Source organism: Pristiophorus japonicus, unplaced genomic scaffold (assembly GCF_044704955.1).
Source record: "Pristiophorus japonicus isolate sPriJap1 unplaced genomic scaffold, sPriJap1.hap1 HAP1_SCAFFOLD_704, whole genome shotgun sequence".
Lineage (NCBI taxonomy): Eukaryota > Metazoa > Chordata > Chondrichthyes > Pristiophoridae > Pristiophorus > Pristiophorus japonicus.
Genome location: NW_027254618.1, coordinates 163055 through 182101, shown reverse-complemented (window position 1 = coordinate 182101; position 19047 = coordinate 163055). Strand labels below are relative to the sequence as shown.

The window sequence follows — 19047 nt, the reverse complement described above, 5'->3', positions numbered from 1 at the left end:
CAAATGTAGGTCCCCTGCAGTCAGAATCAGGGGAAGTCATAACGGGGAACAAAGAAATGGCGGATCAATTGAACAAGTACTTTGGTTCGGTATTCACGAAGGAGGACACGAACAACCTTCCGGTTATAAAAGGGGTCGGGGGGTCTAGTAAGGAGGAGGAACTGAGGGAAATCCTTATTAGCCGGGAAATTGTGTTGGGGAAATTGATGGGATTGAAGGCCGATAAATCCCCAGGGCCTGATGGACTGCATCCCAGAGTACTTAAGGAGGTGGCCTTGGAAATAGTGGATGCGTTGACAGTCATTTTCCAACATTCCATTGACTCTGGATCAGTTCCTATGGAGTGGAGGGTAGCCAATGTAACCCCACTTTTTAAAAAAGGAGGGAGAGAGAAAACAGGGAATTATAGACCGGTCAGCCTGACATCGGTAGTGGGTAAAATGATGGAATCAATTATTAAGGATGTCATAGCAGTGCATTTGGAAAGAGGTGACATGATAGGTCCAAGTCAGCATGGATTTGTGAAAGGGAAATCATGCTTGACAAATCTTCTGGAATTTTTTGAGGATGTTTCCAGTAGAGTGGATAAGGGAGAACCAGTTGATGTGGTATATTTGGACTTTCAGAAGGCGTTCGACAAGGTCCCACACAAGAGATTGATGTGCAAAGTTAGAGCACATGGGATTGGGGGTAGTGTACTGACATGGATTGAGAACTGGTTGTCAGACAGGAAGCAAAGAGTAGGAGTAAATGGGTACTTTTCAGAATGGCAGGCAGTGACTAGTGGGGTACCGCAAGGTTCTGTGCTGGGGCCCCAGCTGTTTACACTGTACATTAATGATTTAGATGAGGGGATTAAATGTAGTATCTCCAAATTTGCGGATGACACTAAGTTGGGTGGCAGTGTGAGCTGCGAGGAGGATGCTGTGAGGCTGCAGAGTGACTTGGATAGGTTAGGTGAGTGGGCAAATGCATAGCAGATGAAGTATAATGTGGATAAATGTGAGGTTATCCACTTTGGTGGTAAAAACAGAGAGACAGACTATTATCTGAATGGTGACAGATTAGGAAAAGGGGAGGTGCAAAGAGACCTGGGTGTCATGGTACATCAGTCATTGAAGGTTGGCATGCAGGTGCAGCAGGCGGTTAAGAAAGCAAATGGCATGTTGGCCTTCATAGCAAGGGGATTTGAGTACAGGGGCAGGGAGGTGTTGCTACAGTTGTACAGGGCATTGGTGAGGCCACACCTGGAGTATTGTGTACAGTTTTGGTCTCCTAACCTGAGGAAGGACATTCTTGCTATTGAGGGAGTGCAGCGAAGGTTCACCAGACTGATTCCCGGGATGGCGGGACTGACCTATCAAGAAAGACTGGATCAACTGGGCTTGTATTCACTGGAGTTCAGAAGAATGAGAGGGGACCTCATAGAAACATAAAATTCTGACAGGGTTAGACAGGTTAGATGCAGGAAGAATGTTCCCAATGTTGGGGAAGTCCAGAACCAGGGGTCACAGTCTAAGGATAAGGGGTAAGCCATTTAGGACCGAGATGAGGAGAAACTTCTTCACCCAGAGAGTGGTGAACCTGTGGAATTCTCTACCACAGAAAGTTGTTGAGGCCAATTCACTAAATATATTCAAAAAGGAGTTAGATGAGGTCCTTACTGCTAGGGGGATCAAGGGGTATGGCGAGAAAGCAGGAATGGGGTACTGAAGTTGAATGTTCAGCCATGAACTCATTGAATGGCGGTGCAGGCTAGAAGGGCCGAATGGCCTACTCCTGCACCTATTTTCTATGTTTCTATGTTTCTATGTTTCTATATCGTCTCTCACAACTGCCCTGATATCATCCTTTATTAACAGAGCTACCCCACCTTCTTGTCTATCTTTCCGAATCGTCAGATACCCCTGTATGTTTAATTCCCAGTCTTGGCCATCCTGCAACCACGTTTCTGTAATGGCCACCAAATCATACCCATTTGTAATGATTTGTGCCGTCAACTCATTTACTTTATTTCGATGTTTTAATACTAGTTTTTAATCCATGATTTTTAGTTTTGACCCCTCCTGCAGCCCCTTTACATTCAGTGGCCCTTTTTGTTTTTTGCTTTGGGTTTCTCTGTCCTCCACTTTTACTCATCTCCTTTCTGTCTTTTGCTTTTGTCTCCTTTTTGTTTCCCTCTGTCTCCCTGCATTGGTTCCCATCCCCCTGCCACATTAGTTTAACTCCTCCCCAACAGCACTAGCAAACACTCCCCCTCGGACATTGGTTCCGGTCCTGCCTCGGTGCAGATCGTCCGGTTTGTACTGGTCCCACCTCCCCCAGAACCGGTTCCAATGCCCCAGGAATTTGAATCCCTCCCTGCTGCAACACTGCTCAAGCCACGTATTCATCTGAGCTATCCTGCGATTCCTACTCTGACTCGCACGTGGCACTGGTAGCAATCCCGAGATTACTACTTTTGAGGTCCTATGTTTTAATTTAGCTCCTAGCTCCTTAAATTCATGTCGTAGGACCTCATCCCTTTTTTTACCTATATCGTTGGTACCAATGTGCACCACGACAACTGGCTGTTCACCCTCCCTTTTCAGAATGTCCTGCACCCGCTCCGAGACATCCTTAACCCTTGCACCAGGGAGGCAACATACCATCCTGGAGTCTCAGTTGCGACCGCAGAAACGCCTATCTATTCCACTTACTATCGAATCCCCTATCACTACCGCTCTCCCACTCTTTTTCCTGCCCTCCTGTGCAACAGAGCCAGCCATGGTGCCATGAACTTGGCTGCTGCTGCCCTCCCCTGATGAGTCATCCCCCTAAACAGTACTCAAAACGGTGTATCTGTTTTGCAGAGGCATGACCACAGGGGACCCTTGAACTACCTTCCTTGCACTGCTCTTCCTGCTGGTCTTCCATTCCCTAGCTGGCTGTTGTCCCTTCACCTGCGGTATGACCAACTCACTAAACGTGCTATTCACGTCATTCTCAGCATCGTGGATGCTCCAGAGTGAATCCATCCTCAGCTCCAACTACGCAATGCGGTCTGTCAGGAGCTGGAGGCGGATACACTTCCCGCACACGTAGTTGTCAGGGACACTGGAGGCATCCCTGAGTTCCCACATGGTACAGGAGGAGCATAACACGTGACCGAGCTCTCCTGCCATGACTTAACCCTTAGATAGGCAACAACAATGCTAAAGTTTACTTACTGTTATAGAAGAGAAAAAAGAAAACCTACTCACCAATCACCAGCCAATCACTTACCCCCTTGGCTGTGACATCACCTTTCTGTTTCTTTCTACTTCTTTTTTGCCTTCTCCCTATAGCTGCACCGGCTGGGCCTTTTGCAGGCCTCTCGCCGTCCCCGGAACTCACGGCTCTCCACGCACCTCCACACGCTGCTCCCGACTGCCGCCGCGTTGGGCCTTTTGTACTCTTTTTATCTCTGTACCCCCTCCAAAGCCAGTATATCCTTCCTTAAGTAAGGTGACCAAAATTGCACGCAGTACTCCAGGTGCGGCCTCACCAATACCCTATACAGTTGCAGCAGGACCTCCCTGCTTTTGTACTCCATCCCTCTCGCAATGAAGGCCAACATTCCATTCGCCTTCCTGATTACCTGCTGCGCCTGCAAACTAACTTTTTGGGATTCATGCACAAGGACCCCCAGTACCCTCTGCACCACAGCATGTTGTAATTTTGTAATTTCTCCCCATTCAAATAATATTCCCTTTTACTGTTTTTTTCCCCAAGGTGGATAACCTCACACTTTCTGACATTGTATTCCATCTGCCAAACCTTCGCCCATTCGCTTAACCTATCCAAATCTCTTTGCAGCCTCTCTGTGTCCTCTACACAACCCGCTTTCCCACTAATCTTAGTGTCATCTGCAAATTTTGTTACACTACACTCTGTCCCCTGTTCCAGGTCATCTATGTATATTGTAAACAGTTGTGGTCCCAGCACCGATCCCTGTGGCACACCACTAACCACCGATTTCCAACCCGAAAAGGACCCATTTATCCCGACTCTCTGCTTTCTGTTCGCCAGCCAATTCTCTATCCATGTTAATACATTTCCTCTGACTCCGCGTACCTCTATCTTCTGCAGTAACCTTTTGTGTGGCATCTTATCGAATGCCTTTTGGAAATCTAAATACACCACATCTATTGGTACACCTCTATCCACCATGCTCGTTATATCCTCAAAGAATTCTAGTAACCACTGCTCTCTGTTCCTAGCCACGTGGAACGCATTGCCTGAAAAATGGTGGAAATTACTTTCAAGAAGAAATTGGAAATGTACTTGAAAGGGAGAAGTTATGGGATTCTGGGGAAAGAGCGGGGATGTGGGACTAATTGGAGAGGTTTTCAAAAAGCCGGCACAGACTCGATGGACTGAATAACCTCCTCCTGTCATGTATGATTCCATGATTATTGGTCACTAATAAAGTAGATAAGAGATTGTCAATGGATGTTGTCTAGAGACTTCCAGAAGGCTTTCCATAGAGTGTCACACAACAGATGTGGTCCTGAGCTGTAGTTGGCCTTCTGCGACTGGTGGGTACCGGAGGGACTGGAGTGCATCATCACCCCAGCAAACAGAACTCTAATTTAATCTGCTAAGTTTCCTTTTAATTGTGGTGAAGTTCCAGTCTTTATGGGTTGTGCCCTTTAAGAAGGGGGCATCTGCTTCCCTCTGAATGGCTGATGGCAATTATCATCCACCAGTGGAATCAGAGTAAGCTGCAGTTGGAAAATAAACATTAATTGAAGGCGTCAGTCACAACATTCAATAAATCTAAATTAATAAAAATGACTGGAAAAAATATTTTCCAGAGTTGACTAAATTGTGGGCGCATCTACACTGAGTGTGACAGTTTTTAATGACACCAAGTGCTGGGGTTTCAGTTTATTTTGTTGTCCTTGCTCCAAACACATTTCACCTGCTTCCAATCACATTCCCGTCAGGTGGAAGATCAAGACATTTAATGGCGGCTGTCTCACCCAGCCTGCAGTGCGATACAGAATGTGCCACCCGACTCTCTGACACCTCCTCCTACCTCCCCCAGACCATGACCCCGCTACCCAACATCAAACCATTGTTTCCCAGACTGTCACTGATCTCAATGCCTCTGGAGATCTTCCCTCCACGGCCGCCAACCTCAAAGACCCCCAACCACGCACAGCCCGCTTCTACCTCCTTCCCAAGATCCACAAACAGGACTGCCCTGGTAGACCCATCGTTTCACCCCGATCTCAGCTCTATTTTTTTCTCCCCTTGTCCAGTCTCTTCCCGCCTACATCCATGATTCTTCTGATGCCCTCTGCCATTTTAACAGTTTCCAGTTTCCTGGCCCCAACCATCTCCTTTTCACCATGGATGTCCAATCCCTCTACACTTCCATCCCCCAACAGGACAGCCTGAGGGGGCTCTGCTTCTTCCTCGAGCAGAGGCCCAACCAGTCCCCATCCACCACCACCCTCCTGCGCCTGGCTGAACTTGTTCTCACATTGAACAACTTCTCCTTTGACTCCACTCACTTCCTCCAAATTATGGGAATCCACGAGGATCCTAGCTATGCCTGCTTTTTTGTGGGATATGTGGAAAATTCTTTGTTCCAGTCCTCCTCAGTTCCTTCCCTCACCTCTTCTTCTGGTACATCGATGACCGTATCGGTGCGGTTTCCTGCTCTCGCCCTGAACTAGAAAATTTCATTCACTTTGCTTCCAATTTCCACCATTCCCTTATCTTCACATGGTCCATATCTGACTCTTCCCTTCCCTTCCTTGACTTCTCTGTCTCCATTTCTGGGGATAGGCTATTGACAAACATTCAATGACTGTCTGCTGGCTGCCACAGCTACCTGGACTACAGTTCCTCCCACCCCGCTTCCTGTAAGGACTCCATTCCATTTACCCATTTCTCATCTCCGTCGCATCTGCTCTGATGATGCCACCTTACACACTAGTGCCTCTGATATGTCCCTTTTCCCTTAACCAAGGATTCTCCTCTGTTGTGGTTAACATGGCCCTTGACCGTGTCTGTTCTATTTCTCGCCATTCTGCTCTCACCCCTTCCTTGCCCTCCCAGAACCACGATGGGGTTCCCCTTGTCCTCACCTTTCACCCCACCAGCCTCCACATTCAATGGATCATCCTGGACCCTTTCCGCCTCCTCCAGGGTGGTCCCACAACCAATCACATCTTCCCCTCCCCTCAGTATTCCGAAGGGATCGCTCCCTCTGAGACATGCTGATCCACTCCACAGTCACCCTCAGCACCCCTCCCCTTTCCACGGCAACTTACCGTGCAAGCACAGGAGCTGCAACACCTGCCCTTTTCGCTCCTCCATTCCCACTGTCCAGGGCCCCAAACACTCCTTCCAGGTAAAACAGTGCGATTTACTTGTACTTCTTTCAATTTATAATGTATTCCCTGCTCACAATGTGGTCTCCTCTACAATGGGGAGTTCAAACACAGATTGGGTGACTGCTTTGTGGAAAACCTCCATTCAGTCCGCGAGGGTGACCCCGAGCCTCTGGTCGCCTGTCTCCGGCCCACTCCCACTCCCACATCTCTGTCCTCGGCCTCCTACACTGTTCTAATGAAGCTGAGTACAGAACTCGAGGAACAGCACCTCATCTTCTGTTTAGGCCTTCTGGACTCGACATAAGAGTTCAACAATTTCAAACCAGAACTTCTGCTCATATTTTTTTTCTTTTCTGTTTTTTTGTCTTTCCCATGGCAGCTGTTGATGATTCTGCCATCTCCATTTACGCCCTATCAAGACTCATAGAAACATTGAAAATAGGAGCAGTAGTAGGCCATTCGGCCCTTCGAGGCTGCACCACCATTCAATATCATGGCTGATCCTCTATCTCAACACCACATTCCTGCTTTTCCCCATACCCCTTAATGCCTTTTGTTTCTAGAAATCAATCCATCTCCCTCTTAAATATATTCAGTGACTTGGCCTCCACAGCCTTCTGTGGTAGAGAATTCCACAGATTCACCACCCTCCAAGTGAAAAAATTTCTCCTCATCTCGGTCCTAAATTTCCTACCCCGTATCCTGAGACCTCCTTGTTCTTGACTTCCCATCCAGGAGAAACATCCTCCCCGCATCCAGTCTGTCTAACCCAGTCAGAATTTTATACGTTTCTATGAGATCCGCCCTCATTCTTTTAAACTCTAGTGAATATAGGCCTAGTCGACCCAATCTCTCCTATTCGACAATCCTGCCATCCCAGGAATCAGTCTGGTGAATCTTCGCTGCACTCCCTCTATGGCAAGTATACCCTTTCTTAGGTAAGGAGACCAAAACTGCACACAATACTCCAGGTGCGGTCTCACCAAGGCCCTGTATAACTGTAGTAAAACATCCTTGCTTCTGTACTCAAATCCTCTTGCAATGAAGGCCAACATACCATTTGCCTTCCTAACTGCCTGCTGCACCTGCTTGTTTACTTTCAATGACTGGTGTACAAGGACACCCAGGTCTCTATGTACATCGACACTTCCCAAGTCATAACCATTTAAATAATACTTTGTCCTTATGTTTTTCTTGCCAAAGTGGATAACTTCACATTTATCCACGTTATATTGCATCTGCCTTGTGTTTGCCCACTCACTCATCCTATCTAAATCGCCTTGTAGCGTCTTTGCATCCTCCTCACAACTCACAATCCCACCTAGTTTTGTGTCGTCAGCAAACTTGAAAATATTACATTTGGTTCCCTCATCCAAATCATTTATATATATATATTGTGAATAGCTGGGGTCCAAGCACTGATCCCTGTGGTACCCCACTAGTCACTACCCACCACCCCAAAAAAGTTTATTCCTACTGTTTCCTGTCAGTTAACCAATTTTCAATCTATGCCCAATACATTACCCCCAATCCTATGTGCTTTAATTTTGCACACTAACCTCTTATGTGGGACTTTATCAAAGGCCTTCTGAAAATCCAAATACACTACATCCACTGGTTCTCCCTTATCTATTATATCAGTTACATCTTCAAAAAAACTCCAGTAGGTTTGTCAAACGTGATTTTACTTTCATAAATCTATGTTGACTTTGTTTAATCCCGTTGATATTATCTAAGTGTGCCGTTATCACATCCTTTATAATAGACTCTAGCATTTTCGCTACTACTGATGTCAGGCTAACCGGTCTGTAGTTCCCCGTTTTCTCTCTCCCTCCTTTTTTAAATAGTGGGGTTACATTTGACACCCTCCAATCTGAAGGAACTGATCCATAATCTATAGAATTTTGGAAGATGACAACCAATGCATCTACTATTTCCATGGCTACCTCTTTTAATACTCTGGGATGCAGATCATCAGGCCCTGGGGATTTGTCTGCCTTCAGTCCCATTAGTTTCTCCAGCACTATTTTCTTACTAATAATCATTTCCATTAATTCCACTTGCTCACTAGACCCTTTGTTCCCTAGCATTTCTGGGAGGTTATTTGTGTCTTCTTCCGTGAAAACAGAACCGAAGTATTTATTTAATTGTTCTGCCATTTCCTTGTTTCCCATTACAAATTCTCCTGTTTCTGTCTCGCAAGGACCTACATTTGTCTTCACTAATCTTGTTTTTTTACATACTTATAGAAATTTTTGCAGACATTTTTTTATGTTCCTTGCAAGTTTCCTCTCATACTCTATTTTTCTCCACTTAATCATCTCTTAGTCCTCATCTTTTGTTTCTTACCATCTCCTTTTGCCTCGCACCATCATCCCTTTTGTTTCTTAATCTCTTCTGCCTTCCACTCGATCACAGACCTTCCCTTTTGTTCTTTCCTCACCACCCCTCCCCCCATATCCCTGCCTCTACACTTGCTTCAAATCCTGTTACAGCTCTAACTTTTTCCAATTCTGATGAAGGATTAACAAAATGTTAACACTGTTTCTCTCTCCACAGACGCTGCTAAGTTTTTCCAGCATTTTTTATTTTTATTTAAACATAAGCATGTCCCTGACAACGGAGGCAGCACGAGCCTGGAGCAGCTGGAGGGAGTTTTGACCCTGGAGCAGCTGGAGGGAGTTTTGAACCTGGAACAGCAGGAGGGAGTTTTGAACCTGGAGCAGCTGGAAGCAGCTCGAGTCTGGAGCCAACACAGGTCCTGTCAAGGGGATGAAATGAGAAATAAAAAGTAATAAAATTAGGACATCACAAGGATGGAGATTGGTTCTTCCAATATTAATTGAATTACTGGACAGGGAATGAATCTTAAAGAAAGCTAATAACTGATTTAATTTGTTTCAATTGCTGAGTTTCTAATTTTAACTTAATTTATAATTATGGTATATATTATTTTTGGTTAATTATAATTAATCTTTATTATAGTGATTTTACTATTGTATACTCCTTATTGTATTATTTACAATGTAATTTGAATTTAAACATTTTTTTTTTTTTAAAAAGTGTTTTTGCCCGTCTATCTGCTGCACATTTTGGCTGCCGCTTTGGACCCGAGCCATTTACCTCTTTTTACACTTCCTTCTTATGCTTTTTCTCTCTTTCCCTCAATGGTCAATATCCAACATGCTGTAAAATTGTTGTGAAGCACCTTGGGATGTTTTACTACGTTAAAGGCGCTATATAAATAAAAGTTATTATTTCAAGTACAGCACGGATTAGACATAGAGTAAAGCTCCTTCTACATTGTCCCATCAAACACTCCCAATGCAGGTACAGCACGGGGTTCGATCCAGATTAAAGCGCCCTCTACACTGTCCCATCAAACACTCCCAGGGCAGGTACAATATGTGTTAGATACAGAGTAAAGCTCCCTCTACAATGTCCCATCAAATACTCCCAGGGCAGTGTCGAGAGAACTTTACTGAGATCCATCACCTTGATGAGCACAAAAATTCACCGAAAGGGGGTAACATAAACCCAACAGCTGCTCCACAACAGAGATATTGAGGGACAGATAGTGTTCGGGACAATGACATTTCTCACTCAATAAGGTATAAATTGATCCTGTACCTCTCCCCATTAATCCTGGGCTACACACGGGTTGAATCCTACTCCTGTTTCCCTTCCTGTCACAGCACTGAGCTAAACCCAGTCCATAATGCGCAGGGCTCAGGGAGGTTGGTTGCTGGGCACTACAGTGATGTCATAAAGCAGGGCCATTCAGCCCAGCGGGTCCTCTCCTTGTTCCTTTAAAGGTGGAGAGCTGGGACATCCTGTCTCAACACACATTCCCCCTGTTCATACTGAGAATCCCCGGGGAAGGCCCAAGGCCCAGAGTGTGGAACACGACGGGAGGTAAGTCAAGTACTAGGGAGTGAGGGACACCAAGCTTCAGGTTTAGAGCCTGTAAACTTCAGGAGGGGCAGACCGAGTTCAGTAGTTTCAGGATCCAGGGAGAGAACAAGGAGCAGATTTGGAGACTGGTGTGGATTCCAGCACAGTGAGGATGTAGGGGGAGGGAGATTGTGTAGGGCCGTGTATTAGGGGTGTAGGAGGAACAAGAGAGGAAAGGTCAGAAGAGCAATTACTGCAGCTGTGTCCATAAATAGTGAGAGAGAAGGTGGGGGTTAGAGTGGACCATGGACAGTCTGTTAAACTGTCTGTGTGCTGTAACCAGCTTTCCTTCTGTTAAAAATAGTCTCCTGTAGCCCATTAAATTCCACCAATGTCCTTTGGTCCAGTCTCTCTTTGTAAAACATCGGCTGTTATTAAAGCTTCTTATTCTGACTCACTCACAGAAAGAAATGAGCTGCAGAACTGGCCACACTATCAGCTTTAAGGAGACATTTCCATTTGGAGATCGGATTGCCCATTGAGTTTGACTAAATTGATGTTAAAGTAACAATGCTGCTTTGCCCCGTGACAATAACACATCAGAATATTTCCCACAGGTTAAAATCCAATATTACAGGGACTCACTGCCCTGGATGGTTGAAGTGGACCCTGTCATATAATAGAATTTTCTGTCCTGTCATCTTGTAGATTCATCTTTTAGAATGTTGTGGGAACTCAGTTTTCAGATGGGATTTAATGACCGACTGAATCCTGCCAGACAGGGAGCAGATAATCAGCCTCTCCCAGTATCGATGAGTTTCCAGCTGGGATGAGGAACTGAACTCATTCCCACACTCCCATTTCCATGGTTTCTCCATGGTGGCGGTGTCCTCATGTTTCTCCAGGTTCAATATCCAATGGCTGATGAAATACAGGTCCCAATGAATACATTGACTGTTAGATGTTGATGGGATGTTTGGTTTAAGCTTCCCGTCTGTAAATCCTCCCTGTCTCGGCTATATACTGTTTTTCTGAACTGCAACCGTTCAAGAAAGTGGCTCACCATCACCTTCTCAAGGAGTTAGGTATGGGCAATAAATGATGGCCTTGCCAGTGCTGCCCACATACCAGGAATTTTTTAAAAAGTAAGGAAGAAACCAGTCAGGATTGGAAAACTATTGACAAAGAATTCAAGGGATTCTTCCATTTGGGATCGTTATTTATTTTGTCCACTCAAGGAGTTAGATAACAGACTTTCACCTGCAAATATAGAGCTGGATTATTGGGCCGTGATGTGTTACTTTTGTTGAGTACATTTGCTGAGTGGATTTAAATTGAAAACCAGGTTTGCAGGCATGATTCTCTATCCACACATCGAAGGTGAGAGAGATGCTGTGGGGCACACGCCAAGTCCAGTAGCTGGAAGTGATTAACAGACTGGGTTTTGTGTTTAGTGACCCCAGGCGTGTTACCGATACCATCCCTGGATACCAAGGCTAGGAGAGGCACTCTAAAAGGTATGGAGATCTGGGACTTGTCCATGAGAGAAATGAAAGATACGAGAACTGAAATGATCTAGAGTTAAAAAGGAGAAAAGGTCCAAAAATGGAACAGTCTGTAACAGGACACCAATTAGTCTCCTCTTATCTTGGAGATGTCAAGGACATGACACATTGTGTTTGAAACAAAGCTGATTTATTTGAAAGATATCAAAACACAAAATCCAGCCCAGTTATTGGGGTTATCAGCAGAAACAAACCCCAACTGTCAGAATGAACATGGTTCAGTCCTGGATGTGATTGTTGGGGCAGGAGAGCGGCCTCTCCCCAGTGTGAACTCACTGGAGTGTCAGAAGGTTAGATGACTGATTGAATCCTTTCCCACACACACAGCAGGTGAACAGCCTCTCCCAGTGTGAACTTGTTGGTGTCTCAGCAGGGTGGATGACTGAGTGAATCCCTTCCCACAATCAGGGCAGATGAATGGCCTCTCCCCAGTGTGAACTCGCGTGTGCCTCAGCAGTTGGGATGACTGAGTGAATCCTTTCCCACACACAGAGCAAGTGAACGGCCACTCCCCAGTGTGAGTATGTTGGTGTGTCAGCAGATCATTTTTTATTTTAAAACTCTTCTCACAGTCAGAACATTTAAAAGGTCTCTCCCCAGTGTGAACTCGCTGGTGTGTCAGCAGGATGGATGAACGACTGAATCTCTTCCCACATACGGAGCAGGTGAACGGTCTCTCCCTAGTGTGAGTGCGTTGGTGATTCATCAGCTCATTTGTGCTTTTAAAGCTCTTCTCACAGTCAGAACATTTAAAAGGTCTCTCATCAGTGTGAAATCGCTGGTGTGTCAGCAGGTTGGATGAGTGAGTGAATCCCTTCCCACACTCTGAGCAGGTGAACAGCCTCTCCCCAGTGTGAACTCGCTGGTGTGTCAGCAGGTTGGATAACCGAGCGAATCGTTCACCACACACTGAGCAGGTGAACGGCCTCTCTCCAGTGTGAGTGCGTTGATGATTCAGCAGATCCCTTGTGCTTTTAAAGCTCTTCTCACAGCCAGAACATTTCAAAGGTCTCTTATTGGTGTGAGTAAGTTGGTGAGACATGAGGTGGGATAACTGAGCGAATCCCTTCCCACACATGGAGCAGGTGAATGGCCGCTCCCCAGTGTGGATTCGCTTGTGCACTGTGAGGTGGGATGACACAGTGAATCCCTTCCCACACACGGAGCAGGTGAACGGCCTCTCCCCGGTGTGAATTCGCTGGTGTTCCGTGAGCGTGGATGACTGCCTGAATCTCATTCCACAGTGAGAGCAACTGAACGGTCTCTCATCAGTGTGAATCTGCTGGTGTCTCATCAGGTGGTATGACTGAGTGAATCCCTTCCCACACACGGAGCAGGTGAATGGCCTCTCCCCAGTGTGAACTCGCTGGTGATTCAGCAAAGTGGATGACTGAGTGAATCCCTTCCCACAGTCCCCACATTCCCACGGTTTCTCCATGGTGTGGGTGTCCTTGTGTCTCTCCAGGTTGGACGATCAGTTGAAGCCTCGTCCACACACAGAACACGTGTACGGTTTCTCCCCGCTGTGAATGGTGCGATGTTTTTTCAGGCTGTGTAACTGGTTAAAGCTCTTTCCACAGTCAGTGTACTGGAACACTCTCACTCGGGTGTGTGTGTCTTGGTGCTTTTCCAGTCACACTGATGTTTGAAATCTTTTTCCACAAACAGAACAAACATTTCTCCTTCCACTTTCACGGTCCGATGATATTCAGGTTGCAATGAATCGAGTGACTGTCACATCTTGATGTGATGTTTGGTTTAAGTTTCCCGTCTGTAAATCCTCCCCTTCTAATACCCTGTAAAAGGAGTTTACAAAAGTCATCACTAAGTACAGGATAGAAAGTTAGAACAGACAATTCTAATATTTATGGAACATTCTTTCCTCTCTTGTTCCCCAAAACATGTGGTCCAATCAAACAAATAGCAGAAAAAATAAGCAACAAAGTCACAACAATAGCAAAGGGAACCTTCCCAACTAAACCAGGATGTTGTTACCAGTGTCTATGACACACTCTGTATGCTGAGGTGGAACATATGAAGTGTACCAATGGACACTGCATTCTCCAGGGCCACTCAGACAAGACTGCGGAAGATAGGCAGGAAGCCAGAGCAACCACCCACCATTGGTCCCCTGGCCATCCTGGACCTACAAATTGCTGTTTTAGCCAGGCCCAAGGGAAGGTCCAGGAGAAGAACCAGCAGCTTGTTCACACTGTTCAGAAACCATTTAAATGTTCTGACTGTGGGAAGAGCTTTAAAACACCCAGGTAGCTGAAGGGACACCAGCAAGTTCACACTGATGAGGCCATTCAAATGTTCTGACTGTGGGAAGAGCTTTAAAAGACCCAGGAAGTTGAAGGGACACTAGCGAGTTCACTGAAAGGACACTGGGGAGAGGCCGTTCACCTGCTCCGAATGTGGGAAAGGATTCACTGAGTCATACATGCTGAAGACAACAACTTGTTCACACTGATGAGACCCTTTAAATGTTCTGACTGTGGGAAAGCTTTAAAAGCTCCGGGGAGCTGAAGAGACGCCAGCTCATTCACACTGGTGAGAGGCTGTTCACCTGCTCCGTGTGTGGGAAGGGATTCACTTAGTCATCCACCCTCCTGTCACACCAGCCTGTTCACACTGACGAGAGACCCTTTAAATGTTCTGACTGTGGGCAGTGCTTTAAAAGCTCTAAGAGCCTTAAGAGACACCGGCGTGTTCACACTGATCATAGAATCCTACAGCACAGAAGGAGGAGCTTCGGCCCTTCATGTCTCTGCTGCCATTTTGAAAGAGCTGTCCAATTTAGTCCCCTACCCCAGCTTTATCCCCATAACCCTGCAATCTTGTCCCCTTCAAGTACATGCTCAATTGCTGTTTGAAAGTTCCTATAGAACCTGATTCCACCATCCTTTCAGATGGTGCATTCCAGACCTTAACATCCCTCTGTGAAAATATTTCCCCGCTAGTTCTTGTGGCAATTATTTTAAATCTGTGCCCTTTGGTTACTGACCATTTTGCCAGAGGAAACAGTTTCTCCCTACTTGCTCTATCATAACCCCTCCTAACTTTGAATACCTCTATTAGGTCTCACCTTAATCTTATCTGCTCGAAGGGGAACAATCCCAGCTTCTCCTACTCTCCACATAACTGAAGTCCGCCATCCCTGGTAACATCGTGGTAAAGCTCCTCTGTACCTTCTCCAAGGCCTTGTCATCCTTCCGAAAGTGTGGTGCCCAGAACTGTACACAAGTCTCCAGCTGAGGCTAAAACCGTGCAGCCATACAGAGCCCTGGTTAGAAACATAGAAAATAGGTGCAGTAGGCCATTTGGCCCTTCGAGCCTGCACCATCATTCAATAAGATCATAGCTGATCATTCACCTCAGTATCCCTTTCCTGCTTTCCCTCCATACCCCTTGATCCCTTTAGCCGTAAGGGCCACATCTAAGTCCCTCTTGAATATATCTAACGAACTGGCCTCAACAACTCTGTGGTAGAGAATTCCGCAGGTTCACAATTCTCTGAGTGAAGAAGTTTCTCCTCATCTCGGTCCTAAATGGCTTACTCCTTATCCTTAGACTGTGATCCCAGGTTCTGAACTTCTCCAACATCGGGAACATTCTTCCTGCATCTAACCTGTCCAGTCCCGTCAGAATTTTATATGTTTCTATGAGATCCACTCTCATTCTTCGAAACTCCAGTGAATACAGGCCCAATCGATCCAGTCTCTTCTCATAGGTCAGTCCTGCCATCCCAGGAATCAGTCTGGTGAACCTTCGCTGTACTCCCTCAATAGCAAGAACGTCCTTCCTCAGATTAGGAGACCAAAACTGAAAACAATATTCCAGGTGAGGCCTCACTCACCAAGGCCCTGTACAACTGCAGTAAGACCTCCCTGCTCATATACTCAAATCCCCTAACTATGAAGGTCAACATGCTATTTGCCTTCTTCACCGCCTGCTGTACCTGCATGCCAACTTTCAATGACTGATGTACCATGACACCCAGGTCTTGTTGCACCTCCCCTTTTCTTAATCTGCCGCCATTCAGATAATATTTTGCCTTTATGTTTTTGCCACCAAAGTGGATAACCTCACATTTATCCACATTATACTGCATTTGCTCACTCGCCTAACCTGTCCACGTCACCCTGCAGCCTCTTAGCATCCTCCTCACATCTCACACAGCCACCCAGCTTAGTGTCATCTGCAAACTTGGAGATATTACACTCAATTTCTTCATCTAAATCATTGATGTATACTGTAAATAGCTGGGGTCCCAGCACTGAGCCTTGCGGTACCCCACTAATCACTGCCTGCCATTCTGAAAAGGACCTGTTTATCCCGACTCTACTTCCTGTCTGCCAACCAGTTCTCTATCCACGTCAATACATTACCCCCAACACCATGTGCTTTAATTTTGCACACCAATCTCTTGTGTGGGACCTTGTCAAAAGCCTTTTGAAAGTCCAAATACACCACATCCACTGGTTCTCCATTGTCCAGTCTACTAGTTACATCCTCAAAGAATTCTAGAAGATATGTCAAGCATGATTTCCCTTTCATAAATCCATGCTGACTTGGACCCATCCTGTCACTGCTTTCCAAATGCGCTGCTATTTCATCTTTAATAATTGATTCCAACAGTTTCCCCACTACTGATGTCAGACTAACCCGTCTATAATTCCCCGTTTTCGTTCTCCCTCCTTTTTAAAAAAGTGCTGTTACATTAGCTACCCTCCAGTCCATAGGAACTGATCCAGAGTCGATAGACTGTTGGAAAATGATCACCAATGCATCCACTATTTCTAGAGCCACTTCCTTAAGTACTCTGGGATGCAGACTATCAGGCCCTGGAGATTTATCGGCCTTCAATCCCATCAATTTCCCTAACACAATTTCCTGCCTAATATGGATTTCCTTCAGTTCCTCCTTCTCACCAGACCTTCGGTCCCCGAGTATTCCTGGAAGGTTATTTGTGTCTTTAGTGAAGACAGAACCAAAGTATTTGTTCAATTGGTCTGCCATTTCTTCATTCCCCATTATAAATTCACCTGATTCTGACTGCAAGGGACCTACATTTGTCTTCACTAATCTTTTTCTCTTCACATATCTATAGAAGCTTTTGCAGTCAGATTTTATGTTCGCAGCAATCTTCCTCTCCTCAACTATTTTCCCCCTTCTAATTAAACCCTTTGTCCTCCTCTGCTGAATTATAAAATTCTCCCAGTCCTCAGGTTTGCTGCTTTTTCTGGCCAATTTATATGTCTCTTCCTTGGATTTAACACTATACTTACTTTCCCTTGTTAGCCACGGTTGAGCCACCTTCCCCATTTTATTTTTACTCCAGACAGGGATGTACAATTGTTGAAGTTCATCCATGTGATCTTTAAATGTTTGCCATTGCCTATCCACCGTCAACCCCTTAAGTATAATTCGCCAGTCTATTCTAGCCAATTCACGTCTCATACCGTCGAAGTTACCTTTCCTTAAGTTCAGGACCTTAGTCTCTGAATTAACTGTGTCCCTCTCATCTTAATAAAGAATTCTACCATATTATGGTCACTCTTTCCCATGGGGCCTCGCACAACAAGATTGCTAATTAGTCCTTTATCATTACACATCACCCAGTCTAGGATGGCCAGCCCTCTAGTTGGTTCCTCGACATATTGGTTTGGAAAACCATCCCTAATACACTACAGGAAATTCTTCTCCACCGTATTGCTACCAGTTTAGTTTGCCCAATCTATATGTAGATTAAAGTCGCCCATGATAACTGCTGTACCTTTTTGCACGCATCCCTAATTTCTTGTTTGATGCTGTCCCCAACCTCACTACTACTGTTTGGTGGTCTGTACACAACTCCCACTCGCGTTTTCTGCCCTTTGCTATTCCGCAGCTCCACCCATAGAGATACTACATCATCCAAGCTAATGTCCTCCCTTACTATTGCGTTAATTTCCTCTTTAAGCAGCAAAGTTATCCCACCTCATTTTCCTTTCTGTCTATCCTTCCTAAATGTTGAATATCCCTGGATGTTAAGTTCCCAGCCATGATCACCCTGGAGCCATGTGTCCGTGATGCCAATTATACCATATTCATTAATTGCTGCCTGTGCAGTTTATTCGTCCTCCTTATTACAAATACTCCTCGCATTGAGGCACAGATCCTTCAGGCTTGTCTTTTTAACACATTTTGCCCCTTTAGAAGTTTGCTGTAATGTGGCCCTTTTTGATTTTTGCCTTGGGTTTCTCTGCCCTCCACTTTTACTTTTCTTCTTTCTATCTTTTGCTTCTGCCCCCATTCTACTTCCCTCTGTCTCCCTGCATAGGTTCCCATCCCCTGCCATATTAGTTTAACTCACCCCAACAGCACTAGCAAACAGTCCCCCAAGGACATTGGTTCCGGTCTTGCACAGGTGCAGACCATCCTGTTTGTACTGGTTCCACCTCCCCCAGAACGGTGCCAATGTCCCAGGAATTTGAATTCCTCCCTTCTGCACCACTCTTCAAGCCACATATTCATCTTCGCTATCCTGCGATTCCTACACTGACTAACACGTGACACTGGTAGCAATCCTGAGATTGCTACCTTTGAGGTTCTACTTTTTAATTTGACTCCTAGCTCCTTAAATTCACCTTGTAGGACCTCATCCTGCTTTTTACCTGTATCGTTAGTACCACGTTAGTATATGCACCACGACAACTGACTGTTCACCCTCCCTTTTCAGAATGCCTTGCACCTGCTCCGAGACATTCTTGACCCTTGCACCAGGGAGGCAACATACATCCTGGAGTCCCGATTGCGGCCGCAGAAATGTCTATCTATTCCCCTTACAATAGAATCCCCTACTACTATAGCTCTCCTACTCTTTTTCCTGCCCTCCTGTGCAGCAGAGCCACCCACAGTGCCATTGACTTGGCTGGTGCTGGCCTCCCCTGATGAGTCATCCGCCCCAGCAGTACCCAAAACAGTGTATCTGTTTTGGAGGGGGATGACCGCAGGGGACCCTGGCACTACCTTCCTTCCACTGCTCTTTCTGTTGGTCTCCCATTCCCTATCTGTTTGTGTCACCTTTACCTGCGGTAAGACCAACTCACTCAACGTGCTATTCACGGCATCCTCAGCATCGCGGATGCTCCAGAGTGGATCCAGGTGATGCTAGATCAATTGTTAAATCTGAGATATAACTTTTTTTTGGAAAACCAAAGATATTATAGGAT

The 19047-nt window shown here is 45.7% G+C and overlaps 1 pseudogene; it reads right to left on the bottom strand.

Moving 5' to 3' along the window:
• Positions 1–19047, bottom strand: part of LOC139256297 (zinc finger protein 850-like) — a 175630-nt pseudogene that overhangs the window by 17272 nt on the left and 139311 nt on the right.